Raw genomic sequence first — 14878 nt, 5'->3', positions numbered from 1 at the left:
CACCTAACATATAATGTCAGCTAAGGACGAAGGTCGACCCGCAGGCGCGTGGAAGCAAGCATAAGGTGTCAACCTACACTCGACCAACTCCTAATTAATTCCTACAGAGGTCTCTACCAATTGTCTAAGTCACAGCCTTCAAGAGTGCATAAGAGGAAGCTTCCTACAACGCTTTCTAGAGCCAAACACCCATCAAACAATCTCAAAACACCATAGAACTTGACGGAGACCCTACTAATACCAATAGGTCGCTCTCCCTAAGGTCTATGAACCAAAATCCCAACCTAAAACACCCAGTGCAAAATCATGTAGGATATCTGGCTGAAATCTGCAGGTCTTCGTTTCTGAAATCTAAAGTGCATGATGTGTAGTTCTACTCAACGTGAATGCGTGGATATGCTGCAATGCAAAATCGGACAATGTATGCTCACCCAAACACCAGATGAAGCTCGTAGAAGGAGCTCGCAAAACCGGACCGTACGCGCGCAATGTAGGTATCGGAGTGTAGCTCTGATCGGGGGAAACACGTTGCACTTATCCGCACTCGATTCCGACCACCGGTACACACGTAGCGTCAAGATGAAGCTCACACTCTCTCTCGCACACAGTACGCTCACTCATAGACTTCAAAAACTTGTTTTAAAAAAATGACAAAAGGTTTTTTATTAAGGTCAAAAAGTGGTATATACACCTTACAATTCTCAAACCCTAAAGTTTCAAAATCAACCATCTACTCAATCTAACTATCAAAACTGGGATACAATCTAGAAACTTCTGTAAGTCCCAATATTTACAAGGTGAAAAATCAGGTTTTCCTCAATGTGAATAATTACAAAAAATAATAATCTTCCGAGTAGTTAGTTGCCGTGGGGTGTGTCCAGCTTCTAACACTCCCCCCCTCCTTGCTCATGTCATCCCCGACATGACCGTTGATCCCCTCTTTATCGTATCCTTTCTTGCATCTTTAGTAGTGATTTGTATCTTGCATGCAGGTTCATCATTGTTGGGCCAAAAATGTCAGTGTTTATTGTGAAGAAGCCTGTGTAGAACGCTTCTTCAAAATCCTGGAGGTGATAGGATGGTAGAAACATTATCCTTTGATACAGCGCATGTATCACCTCCTTGGAAGGCTGACTAGACAGATCATAAGCGCATCTGTAAGTATCCTGGAAGAAAAAGATGTTGTCGGTCACCTGGCCTAGCTTGAAAGTCTCAAACATTGCTAAGAGGGTTTTGCAGATTTTCTTATCATAATGCATGTAAGGTCAGGTGAGCCAGTGAACAACTTTATGGTGCTCGTTAGGGTTTTCACCATGTATTGGACACTTATTCTCTCACCTGCCTTCAAGCCCGACAGCTTAGGGTAGTTCAGCCAAGTGGGTTGGCTCCTTTGCAAGATTTCCTGCGCTTTCCACGTCCTAATCCTTGGTAGAGGACAAAATCTGAGGTTGTCTCTGATATTTTTCGGTGCCTCTACCAAGTGGATTAGGTATTGTGGGTACTTTGTAAGCCAGGCCTTCCTCCACTTTGGATGAGAATCAACAATGAGCCTGACCCCTTCTGGTTGTGAGGTATCTGCATTGTAAAGTGGTACGGTTGGCTCTTCTCTAATCCGCTTGTTTATGGTAGTTGCCTCATATTTCAGCAATGGATATGGGAGAGAGGGTTGAAGCCACTCACGCCTGAGGTTGTTGGCGTCGATCTTCTGAATGGTCATAAACTTGAAAACCCTCTGCTGCCACTCCAAGGCTTCCTTTGTGGTCTCTCTGAGCTCCACCTCTATTGCTTTACGCAATTTTTCTTCCTCTTCCTGTGTTAGATCCTGTGGCTCTTCAGAGGATCCTTCTAGGATTTCCTCTTGCATAGGCGTGTCCACCGGATCTGCGACATTTTCTAGGTCAATGCCCTCATTGGCTGCTGGTCCTGTGCTCTCTGGCTTTCCTGCTTGCTGTCCTTTTAACTCCTCAATTTGCCTCAGGAGTTTTTTCTTTTCCGTTTCCGCTTCTTCGCCCATATTCACGAGGAGGTCATTTAATTCGGCGTTTATTCTCTCGGCCTCCTCGAGCTTTCCTTTCATGCTTTCTACTTCCTCTTGCAGGGCTTTCTGCTCTTCTTCCATTCTTGTTTGCATGACGATAGATCCTTCTGCCATCATCAATCTCTGCTTTTTCTCTAGAGTCATCTCTTTTTGAAGTTCTTGCATTTGTTCTTCATAGAGTTGACTCTCAGTCGGGATTTGAGTCGAGCTAGTAGCTCTGACTCTGGCAGGTGATGCTCCCAGCCTCAGGATGGTCTGATCTTTTACTTTGAGTTGGTCCTTGAGCTCAGGGACCTCATCCTGGCTTGCTTCTTGATCTATCTCCGCCCTTTCCTTGGCGTTTCTCATGGCTTCTACTTCTTTAGATTCTTCTGCCAGCTGTAGTGTCAAGTTATCTCTTTCCTTCTCGGCATCTAGCAGTGATTTGCTGAGCTGCTGGCATTCTTCTTCAACTCCTTGCATTCTTTTTGCGGCTACTTGATTTGCTTCCTCCATTGCCTGGTAGCTTTGTAGTGCCCTTGCTAGGCTGGCCTGTAGCTCAACTTCCCTCTCCTTTTGCCTTTGGCTTTGTCCTTGCAGAGAGTCTACTTCCATCTTAATCTTTACTTCAATGGCCTTGAGAGCTGTCATCTCTTTTTCTGAAGCCATGGATTACGCTCGCAACCCGGTTAGCTTTGTCATCACCACGTCCCAATCGTTGGAGGGCGGGTGCAGGTCCACTGTATCTGTGTCAATTTCCTTTAATTCCACTAGCCTGATGCCTTGCATCTGTTCTTTAGGCCCTGTCCTCGCCAAGTCGAATGCGAATTTGGCGGCTTCTTCCTTCGTATATCCTGCAGCTAGCAGGTCCAAAAATGCGTAATAAGAATCTTCTAATTATTTTTGCTCACTTCGAGGCTTAGCTTCTTTCTTTAGCTTTTGCTCTTGACTCTACTCTTGCTCTCCTCCTTGTCGTTCTTCAGCTTTGTCTTCAGTCTCCTTGTCTTCTGGTGGAGGGCTGCTAGGAGGTGGTGAGGGCGGTGGTGAGGGCTGTGGGCTGGGTTTAGGGCTGGCCGGTAGGGATGTAGGCTTGCCCTTTAAATCCCTGTCTGCTTTAGTTTTTCTTTCTCTTTCTTGGCTCTCTTGCTCATCTAGCAGTTTCTGCCGTATTTGCAGTACTTCCTCCTCTGTGAAAGGGACATGCGGTATATTCTCTGATGCTGCATCAAGAATCTCAAAATTCTTGATATAGTCCTCAAATCTGTCCCTTTGCACTCTTCGGGATGATCCCGACATTGACTCTAGAGAAGGCTTCCAGAGTTCACTTAAATCACCCTTGAGGGCTCTCTCTGCTCAGAAGCTCTCCATCAGCCTCTCTAATCTTGCCGCTTTTTGCGACCTTGTTTCTTTGGCAGGTACTTGGGCAAATTTCTTCTTCTCTTTCTTTTGCTCTGGCTGCTCCTCTTGAACTGGCTCTAGCCGTCTTTTCAGTCTTGTAGCCACCCTTGGTGCTCTTTGGGGCTCGTCTTCCTTGTCTTCTTTTAGCCTCAGCCAGTCGTTCTGAGACGGGGGGTCAGGCCACCTTCCCTTTGCGTTTAGTGCTCCATAAATCACCTTGGTGATTAGTTCTCCTGTCACTATATAGTTTGGCTTCTTGTTACCCATCTTTACTAGGTTGTCATGTATATATGCCGCATAATTGATTATCTTTGGGGTGCCTTTCATCATTGCCCAAGTGAATGTCGTGGCAATTGCACCTGGCGGCATTCTGTACTTCTGTGGCCTCTTCGTGCACATGTGGAAGTACTGGTTGTATAACTGGCTCATGATTGCCACTCTTGGGTTGGCAATATCTTCAAAGGTGTAATTCCCTTTCTTCTCATTGTACACCTTGACCTCATCCCTTTTTGTCTTTACACTATCCCCCTCGTTGGAGAGGTCTAGTGCCTTTGCTACAACCTGCTCAGTGATGATTATCTCTGTTTCTAGCGTGCCTTGTAGATTTGTTACTTTGGCCAGTCCATCCTCTTTGATGGTTGTCACAAACTCCCAGACTCTCTTGATGTCCACCCCTGCCGGTATTGCTTCAAAATAGTTGTGGAGATCAATCTTCTCCAAGTATCCGGCCATCTTGCTTCGTACAAACTCATTGAGTTCTCGCGGAAGCATTCGTAGCTTGATAACATTGCCTTCCGTGTCTTTGAACACTCCTTGGTAGATCTTTAGGTCGTTGGACTCTAACAGATCTTCTTGTATCCATGTGTTGGTGGGCCTTAGTGTTCCTTCTGGAATGACGAAGGGTTCCACTTCTTCCAAGTAATCCTTGATGGTCATTCTTTTCTTCTTTGCCGGTGACTTCGCGGCTACCATTGATCCTGTTGCACTTAGTAGTCCGAAGTTAGCGTTTTTTCCATATTAGCTGCGAAACTGAGTTTTACTTATCCAAATGACTTGAAAATTGAAAATAAAGCTTAAAAGGAACTTGTGAAGCTGTGCATGTACTCACAGTGCAAATCTGACCAAAAAATTTCATCTAGACATCCTACGCGTAGGATGTCTTTTTCATCAGAGTTGGTTCATACTTGCTATGCTATTAGTGCATGACTCATGGATCATGGCTATATGCTTGGATTTGGATTTGGATATCAAAAAGTGGATTTTTGGGCTGATTCAGGCTTTAGGTCACAATTTGGGTAGAAAGTCCATCATAGGTAGCAATTGATGTCCAAATGGGTTGAAAATTGGTATAAGGGCTCATTGCACCAGGGCATTCGCTCCCATGATGTCACTCTTTGCACAGAAGGCTAAATTTATGTTGGAGATATCCTACGCGTAGGATGTCTTTTTCATCAAAATGACATGAAACTTGTTCTGTGGGAAGTCCTTGGCCTATGGAACATGGCCATGTTCTTGGATTTGGATTTGGACAAGGATTGATGCTTGTAAGGGCCTGTGTGGTGTTTTTGGGCTCAAAAAGTGTATCTTGATAGTGTTTGGCCGCAAGACCAATTTGACGCTTTGTGTGTCTGATGCCGTTTCTGAAGTTTAGTGCCGTCTCGGGTCACTTTTTGGTCATGCGGGTCACATAGACTTGTTGAGCATGTCGACATGCTCCTACCCATGAATTTTGGTAGCATTTGGTCTCCGTTTCGTCGATTTCCCATTTGGTGGCCTCTTGCGGGTTTTTGGGAATTAGGGTTTTTCTCGATGGTTTTCTACTGCCTTTGGATATCCAGGACTGGTCTCTTAGGCTAGGGTAAGCTGCTGATGAAGTCTTGTTGCTTTTGGGTTAGTCGTTAGGCCGCCGTCTCTACTTGTAGGTCTCTACCGCCCGCTTTGTGTGTGACCCCTACGCTAGTTTTCGCGACATGATGACAAACATGCGCGAAAAGCTCAAGGCGGTGAGCCTACCTCTCATGTCTGGAGCTCGTCGAGTAGTCGTGTGCGTCGTAGAAGCTGCTGGAAGGTCAGTCCGCTCTAGGTGGCAGAAGCTCTCTCCACAAAGTCAATAGTGAGAATGAGCTAAAAATGAGGTGAAAAATTCTTATAATGGAGGTCCCCGAACCACTTTTCATGAAATTTGACATGTGCTCCTATCTTCTTGCGAGATGCGGTTTAGGCTCAAAAATTTCTTGATTTGGACTCCATTTGCTCTGTTTACCATAAATTTGGCATTTCGGTCAAAACCTGGCCAAAACACGCTTTCCGCTCCAGTTTCATAATTGCACCCCCACTGTACCATAGGTTGTTCTATAGTCACTGATCATCCTCATATATTTTTTTTTTTATTACGATCGTTTTTCATCTGCTTTTTGTATTTTTGAAGTTTTTTTGCCGAAAATTAGCAAAATTAAAAGGAAAATAGCAAATCAAACCCAAAAAATCCCCAAAAATCATAATAAATCACAAACATCACCGCAAAACATTATATACACTCACATGCAATTTTTATGGCCGGATTTCTCCGTTTTACCAATATTTTTTCCAAAAATGGCTATTTCTACTTATATACACACACCTAGGGGTTTGATTTGGCGTTTGGCCCCATATACCTATAGATACATGCTGTATAAGGGCATATGTACTTGGGTTACTCCAAAAAATTTACGCAATCAAACAACAACCCTTAAAATAGTCGAAAATCATGCCCTTATTTTGATGTTTCTGTTATTGGTTCCGCATTTGAGAATGCCTCCCCCCCTCCTAGCGGGAGTCCTCCCGGACGACAAGGTATCGCCTCGGAGTATGTGTCGTGCATAAGTTGAAAAAAAAAATTTTGCTAATGCCTGGCCGATTAATGTGGCCCTATTTTATGCATATTCGATCAATGCTTGGAAAAATTAATGTTGTGCAAGAGAAGGGAATAAGCAAGATGCTTATTGGCATTCGTCGTCGAGGTTTCCTGTTTTCTTTGCAAGTAACAGCTGTAACTCTACTGCTCTCTGTTTAATTGTCTTTTTTGCAAAAGGCAATTGCTTTGCCACAACTGTTGATAGAGTCGTAGTTGTTTCTAAGGAGAGAATTGGCTGGGCCGTAATGGCTATGGGCCGTATTTCCTTTGCTCTCCATTGGTATTTTGTTTCTGCCGTTTTTTTTAGATGTTTTGGCACTTCCTTGTTTGCCCCTTGTTTGTTGTTGATTGGCATCCACACAAGTCGGTTTTCCTTTTTCAAATGCAGTTGTCTGCCTTCCATTGTTGCTTGTACTGAAGGGAGTTCCTTTTGCTTTTGTTTTGGTACCCAAATGAGAGTGACATTTGGGTTATGGCTAAGCACTGTCTTAGGGACCCATACCTGTTTTAGGCCCTTGGTTTTTGGTTGAACCATCTGCTTCATTGGAATTCTTTTGTTGCATTGTTGTTAGCCTGCCATGTCATTTCTATCCTTCCGCATCCATACTTGTTTCTGTTGTTTTGGTAACCTAGATCTTTGCATGGCGGCCGGTGACTTCATATGTCTATAATTAGCATGGTTGGCTTTTACTTGATTGTTGGTCTCGGGTATCATGTTGTTCTTTGGTGGAATTTTTACTTTTGGCTTTTTTTTTAGTGGTTGCTGAGCAAAGGCTATCACCTGTTGTTCATGTGCATGCTGAATTTTGACTTCCTTTGCATTCCAATCTATCTGCACATTGTACTCTTTTTGCCAAGGTTTCCCCAACATCATTGGGTGTTGTGTGCTTTCATTCTCCACCACATAGAATTTGTGTGGGTAAATATATTGATGTATCTGTACCTGCAATATAGTTCATCCCAATGTTTTCAACGGGTGTGATGTGCTACTTTCCAGCACTTGAGGAGTAGGATGAAGTGGACCCGTGAATTTGAGTTGTTGGTATAATCCATAAGAGATCAAATTTGCTTGAGCTCCCGAATCAAGCAATGCTGTCGATTCAACTTGATTGCTGCCCACTTTGATCGCAATGATTGGCTCCATTGTTTCTTCATCCAACTTCGTCAGTCGAATGGCATTGATTCGCAATGGTGGCCCACTTTGTTGTTGTTGTTGTCGCAGAAGTCTTCTTTTTGCAATGCGTTCTTTTGCTTCTGCTTGAGCTTCCTCTCGTACTCTTTGTTTTTCCTTCATTCTTTGTTTTCCTTGATGAATTTTTTGGAGCATCTCCTGTGTGAGTGGTAGATGATATTTCTTCAGTCGACATCCACTAATCCAGTTCGGCATTTCTTCACCTTCTAATGTAACAAGCTGGACAGCTCCACTTTGTGATAGATCACTAATCACAAATGGTCCCATCCCTAGCTTTTTAAGTTTCTTGGCATGTTGCTTCAAGGTATAAACAATTACGTAATCACCTGTTTTGAACTCTTTAGTGCGCACATGTTTGTCAAAAAATTATTTTTGTCTCCTCTTTTTAGCATAGATTGAAGCGACATCTCGTAAGCGGAGTTCATCTAGCTTTTCAAGATCATCTATTCTTGAAGAGAGCTTGTGCCTTGTCCATTCTAAGCATTTTGCTACTCATAGAGTTGGAATTAAAAACTCTATGGGTAGTATAGCATTTAGGCCAAACACCATGTTGTATGGTGTTGTTCCTATTGATGTTTTGTAAGCTACCCTATATGCCCATAGTGTTGAGTGTAGCTGTTGATCCCAATCTGTTATTGATTCTGACACTATTTTAGTGAGAACTGTGCATAGTGTTTTATTTGTGGCCTTAGCTTGTCTATTGGCCTGTGTGGATGGTATGGAGCAGATTTCCTATGTATGACCATGAATTCCTCTAGCAAATATTCAATGACTTCATTGAGAAAATGTGTCCTACGATCACTGACAATTTCTATTGGTAACCCGTATCGTACAAAAACATTCTCATCCAAAAATTGTGCAGTGGTGCGTGCATCAGCTTTTTGTGTTGCCTTGGCTTCGACCCATTTTGTGAGATAGTCCGTAGCCACAATGATATATTGAGTATGGGTGCGATATGCAGGGGGTGATATAGGTCCCACAAAATCAATGGCCCATTTTGCAAATTCTCTTGCTCCCATCATTGGCCGTAATAGCATCTCATCTCTTCTTATCGGCACCTTCATGCGTTGACATGCATCACAACGCTTTATAAAGTCTTCAGCATCCATGTGCAATGTAGGCCACCAGATTCCTGCGGTTAAAAAAAAATTTGTCGTCTTATCGCTCGAAAAATGGCCTCCACTTATTCCTCTATGTGCATGTTCTAGAATTAGCAGGTATTCGCTTTCACTTGCACAGATTCTAAGTTGATTGTCCTTTCCTCGCTTATAGAGTTGGTTCCCAATTAACTGGAAGTCATGAGCTTCCAGATCTATAGCTTTTTTTCGTGCTCTGGTGATGTTCTTGGGGAACTTCCTGGTGGTTAAGAAGTCAATGATATATTGACTCCATGCAGGTGCAATGTTTACCTGAAACAAAGTTGCGTGATCCACTGGTCGTTTGGCACTACATATAGTACAATTGGTAACATAAGAATGTGTGTCCGCATACATAGTTGGCCAATAAACCTCTAACAGTTTCAGTCTCTGGTGTGTTTTCACTGTTGAACAATGAAATGCACAATCTTGGACATGTGCCTCTTCAAGGTAGCACTCGAATTCTCCCGGATTTATACATAATAGTAGGATTAGGTCCATTCCAAGATGATACAGTCGTCCTGCTATCAACTGGAAGTTTTTTTGTTTGTTGAATTGTTTGTTGTTTGGATCTGCACTCGTATTATCAAACTCACTTCCAAAGGAAAGAATGCTAACAATTTCCTGAGACCATTTGGGTACCATTTCAATATTGAAAAGATAAGCATCCGGTATGTCATCATCTACTCCTTCAGGAGCTTTCCCATTGTGTATCCTTGAAAGATGATCCGCTCGTAGATGGGTTTTACCCTTTTTGACCACCACTGTGAAGTCAAACTCAGCAATATAATAAACCAGTGTACAATTCTCCCTGTATTGCATGGTTTATTTACCAGATACAAAAGAGCTTGATGATCTGTGATGAACACAAATTTATTTGCGAGCAAATAATGCGGAAATTTCTTTACAGCATAAATCATTCCTAACCCTTCCCACTCGGTGGTTGTGTAGTTCTTTTCCGCATTGTTTAGCTGTCGGCTCGCATAGCAAACCGGAAAATCCATTGTTCCGTCTCCAAGTTGCCAAAATACTCCCGATGGCATATGCAGAAGCATCAATGTGAACATGGAATATCTTTTCCCAATCTGGTGCCTTCAGTACATGTGCTCATATAAGGTTTTCCTTCAGCTTTTGGAATGAAGTTTCACATTCCTCGGTCCAACTCGAAATTGACTAGCAAACGATACAGAGGTTGTGCGATAACCGCGTACATGTATATGAATCTTCGATAATATCCGCAGTGTCCCATGAAGGATTGCACTTGTTTCGCATTAGTAGGCCTGGGTAGGTCTATAATGACTTTGACTTTGTCTACGTCAGTGGTTATGCCATTTCTTGAGACAATGTGTCCTAAGATGTGGCCTTGCTTAACCATGAATACACACTTTTCCGGGTTAAGACAGATTCGATATGTCCTGCATTTTTCAAAGACCTTTTGCAAATGGTCAATATGTTCCTCTTGTAAAGAGAGTATACACAAACATCATCCATGTAAATTTCTAAGAATATTCTTAGGTATTCCTTGAATGCGTGCGTCATTAACCTCTGGAAAGTGGCTGGGGCATTAGTTAAGCCAAATGGCATAACTAGATACGCATAAATTCCCCATTCTGTGGCAAACACTGTTTTGTGTTGATCCTCCTTTGCTATTGCCAGTTGGTTGTATCCTGAAAACCCATCCAGAAAGGAATAAGCCCGTTTCCCGGTCACTAGCTCAAGTACATGTTCTGTGATTGGCAAGGGATGATTATCCCTTATGGTGGCTGCATTTACCTTTTGAGGTTTACACACACTCTCAGTTTTCCATTCTTTTTGGGAACTACCACAATAGGTGACACCCAATCTGTATGTTCGGTTTCATAGATGAATTCAGCTTCCATCAACTTATCAATCTCCTCTTTGATTAGTTTAGCAAATGTGTCATTATATGTATAAGGACGTTGTTTGCTAGCTTTTGCATCCGATTTCAAAGGAATTGTATATTGGCATATCGATGGATCAACTCCTTTGAGGTCTTTATAGGACCAAGCAAATACATCTTTATACTTCTTTAGAAGTTGTGTTAGCCGTCCTTCCTCTTCAGGCTCTAAATCGTTGGCTATATAGACCGGCTGAGACTTTTCACCTGGTTCTGCAAGGTCTATCTTTTTTTCATTTTCAGGCCCATCGTAAGATTCTTGGTTGGTTCTTTCCCTGACTGGTGGTGTCATGATGATTTTTCTGTCCTACATGGTAAATTTCCGATAGTGTGATTGTACATTCATGTTCCCCTTTTTCGACTCCCCTTTACCATCACTATCTTCTTCAGTAGTCCATATCTCTCTCAATGACCGTTTCAGTTCTTGGTATTTCTGTTTACGCTCCAGTTTGGTCCAATCTTGGTCTTTTGTTGTTTCTTTTTTTTATTTTTGAGATTTTTGTGATTTTGTTTCGGTTTTAGCTTTCCGTACCTGTTTTATTTCCTCTCGCGTTCTTTCTTTTTGATCTTTTGAGAATCTTTCTGATATGTGATCTTTCACACAATCCTCTGCTTTTACAAGCATCAAATAGTGAGTTTTACCTTTTGCATCAGGTTCTCTCTCGCTTTGTTTCCTGCTCGTTTCCTCCTATAGCATTCTTGGCGTCTAGGGTGTTGATTAGCAAAATCATAAAACTTGATATTCTCGGTTTCATTTCCACGCACACTTGAGGTGTCTGAACACTCATTATCTGCATCATCATTTACTTCCATATGTTCAGAGGAGTTGTAAAACTCTTCTTGTTCTTGTGGTTCTATCGTCTCATCTTGTCCTGGTATAAGACTTACCATGTAATAGGGTAACACATCATAGCCATCCTTATCGCAAAATTTTGTTGTTGGACTGTCTGTAATGGTACAGACATCCAATGTTGCTAGTATGTGTTCCCATTCTAGAGGTTCTAAGGCATCTTCAGAGAAAGGTTCCGAAATATACTCCTTGTCCTCTATCGCTCTTTCTAAGATGCATTCCTCTCTTCTTAAGATTCCACAATGTGAAGCTCCGCACATCCATAGCTCTTTTGGTTGCCCTAACCATGCTGGGAGTTCTAATCCTGCTACTATAGCTGAATCAAACTCTTCCACAGGTGTTTGGTTCACATCTTTGTAACTATGGTCTTTCAGGTGTATTTTAGTTGTTGTCTCACCATGTCTGAGGTATATGTGGTCATAACCCCAATCTTGGACCATCTTCAACTGTCTCATGAATGGTTGTCCTAAGATGATCTCATAATTGTTCTTTTTGTCGAAATCGACTATTGCAAATGTATGCTCATACTCGATTCCGCACAAAGTGACAATCACTTTTTCTAAGAGTCCTAGAGGCTTCTCCATGAACCCATCTACCAATTGCAGTTTCATTCTGGTAGCCCTCAAAGCTGGTTTTTCCCATTTTTCCCAGATTTCCTTGGTGGCGATAGCAACTCCCGCTCCACTGTCAAGAATAGCTTTGGAAACTACTCTTGGAATTCTACTGGTAGCGTGGTGTTTCCATCTTCTCCCTCGCAATACTCTCCAACCTTGTTCAATGGTACTGGCCTAGTGTTTAGTTGAGTCCTGTCCAACTCTCTGATCCCTTCCTGAATCTTCAAAGTGGGGTTTTTAACTCCAAATTTTTCTAGGCATTTACCTACTGTGGTCCACATGTTTGGTCGTAACCTTAGGAGTTTTGCCAATGTGATTGTGCATGCCACCGGAGTGGACAACAACTCAATCAATCCTTGCAAATCCATCACTTTGTTAGAAGAAAGTCTTTGAGATGGGATTGCTCTCACGTCTGACTTAGCTTCATACTCTCCTAGGTAAGAGGGTAAAGTTCTCAGCGAGTCTGGTTGGTTGTGCCCCAAACTAATTGATCCTTGGTCTCCCCCTTGTGAATGTATCTCAAAGTTCATTTGTGATCTTGCCTCAAATTCTTCAATAGGAGGTAAGATCACATTCTTTTCTTTTCTTGTGCTATGCATGTGTTTACTCATCCTATTAGCCTCGTTGGCCTCACGGATTTGCTTCCACAGATCGTCTAGACCGTTACAGTCCTTACCCATTTCTGCCAATATTTTAGGCTGAAATCCATCACTTGTCCCATCTATGGTATTTGGCACTATGATAGGCTCTCCTCTGGACTCATAGGCATTAGTGAGTCTTTCCTTTGTTTCCATATGTTTCTCTAAAGTTGGTTGGATAGGGGTTGGAGCCGGTGCCTCATGCCAATTTGCAGGTTTACCCACCCAGTGTGTCTTCCATCAATGATTGAGCTGTTTCGATCATCTTTTTACACATATCCAACCTCTGTTTTTCTATTTCTGCATATGGATAAGTCATCCATCTTTGCTCCTGGGTTTGTTTCTTTTTAAGTGGAGATTCATAAACTTTTATAAGTGCATCCAACTGCTCATTTACCTTGTCAGCCAGTACAGATCCTCCTGATCCTGCACTTTTGGGCTTTGCTATTTTCTTGGGTGCTATGGTTGTTGTGGTGTGTGAGCTTAAGCTAGCGAGATCCTCTAACCGCTCCAATCTATCCTTTGTATGTTTTAACTCCTCGGATAGAGCTGTTTGCTCTCGTTCCTTCCTGGATTTCCTACGCGCCTTTCTAGCTTTCCAAGTGCTTCTCTGATTTCTTGTTTCTGAACTTTGGGCGTCGGTTTTTGGTTCTTCAACTATGGGTTCGTTCGTCCTTCTTTGATCTTGGGCTCGTGTTACCGCATGGATGGGTATGATTGTTTCATTTTCCGATCCTCCACTGGAAGGTACTGTTTCTAGCATGTTCAAGGTGGTTTTTTCTCCTTTGCTCGGGTTTTTAGGGCAATCGGGAATCAAATGAGTAATTCCACATTCTGGGCAATACGCATTGACTCTAATGATTTCATCATGAGGACACACTCTCAGCCAATGGTCTCCACCACACTTGTAGCAGGGTCCCTTGGGTTGTTGAGGTGCTCCTTGAGCTCCTCTTTGTTGGTATGTATGTCTCTGTCCTCCCATGCCTCCATTGACTATGAACAACAATGTTCGTTCATCTAAGCTATATCTTCCTTCTCCTGCTGCCTGCGCAGCAGTTGGTGATCCTGTATTTCCTATCATGCTCCATGGTTCTGGTGTCGAGGGCTCTTTTGGTGGATAATGGACAGGGTTTTTCGCATATCCATTGGGATCTTCATAATATGCATGCATAGGCACTAAAGCCTTATCCTCTAATTCAGTTATGGTTGGTGTGTATCTTATACCAACTGGTCGTAATCCTGGTAGGGGTGGTTGTTGCCCCAACACCGGTTGTGGTCTTTATACACCTACACGTCCTGGTAGGTTGCCTGCTTGATATCTAGGCATTGGTGGAACTTGAGGAGAAGCTACCAGAGCTTGGGGAGCGTAAGGTCTCTCTCTCACATATCCCTTGTTATAATAACATTCCTCGGTCCCATGGTTTGTCCATTTTTTTTCAATAGCACACCACTTGGACTGTTTAGCCTGGGGTTTGGCGTACAAGTTGATCTTTTTTAGCACTTCATCTACAAGCTGCTCCTGGTTTATAGCTACCTCTCCTTTCGGTGCTGTCTTAGAAGACTTGCTTCCACTTTGTTGTAAAGACGAATCATCATCAAGGTCCTTGAACTCCCCCTCTTTGTAGACCGCACAATTGTCCACTAGGTAAAGAGCTTCCTTGGTCAACTCATTCAACGTCGTGCTCCTCTTCATATGTAAGTCTTTTTGGAGATCCGCATTCCTTAGTCCTTGGATGAATATCAACATAAGTCTGGACTGAGTTGGCATTTCTCCAATAGGACAGAACTTAACATATCTTTTTAGTCTTAGGGCTGCCTTTCGTACAGATTCTCCATCTTTCTGTTTGGAATTTATGGATCTGTGAGACGATATTATGAGCTATTCCCCTTTGTGATAATTCCTTGATAAACTCGTCAAACACTTCCTCCATAGACTCAAAGTCTCTACGCTCTACAGAGTCAAATCAAGTGGCAGCATCATCCTCTAGGGTTAGTCCAAACCCAGCAAATTGGGTAGGAAAATCTAACACCTCTTTGGCTCTAATTACACGCATAAAGGCTGCTACTTGATCTCTTGGGTTTCTGCTCCCTATGTATTTCTTGTTTACACATTTTTGCACTTGAGAAGGTCTAATTCCTTGATGGTCTACAAACCTCATCATTGGGTCTCCACGTCCTAATCGATATACCTCCTCATGTCTTCTGTAATAGGCTGGTTCCTC

This window comes from Adiantum capillus-veneris, chromosome 12, assembly GCF_014529385.1.
Source record: "Adiantum capillus-veneris isolate H3 chromosome 12, ASM1452938v2, whole genome shotgun sequence".
Taxonomy (NCBI): domain Eukaryota; kingdom Viridiplantae; phylum Streptophyta; class Polypodiopsida; order Polypodiales; family Pteridaceae; genus Adiantum; species Adiantum capillus-veneris.
This window is presented reverse-complemented; position numbering follows the sequence as displayed.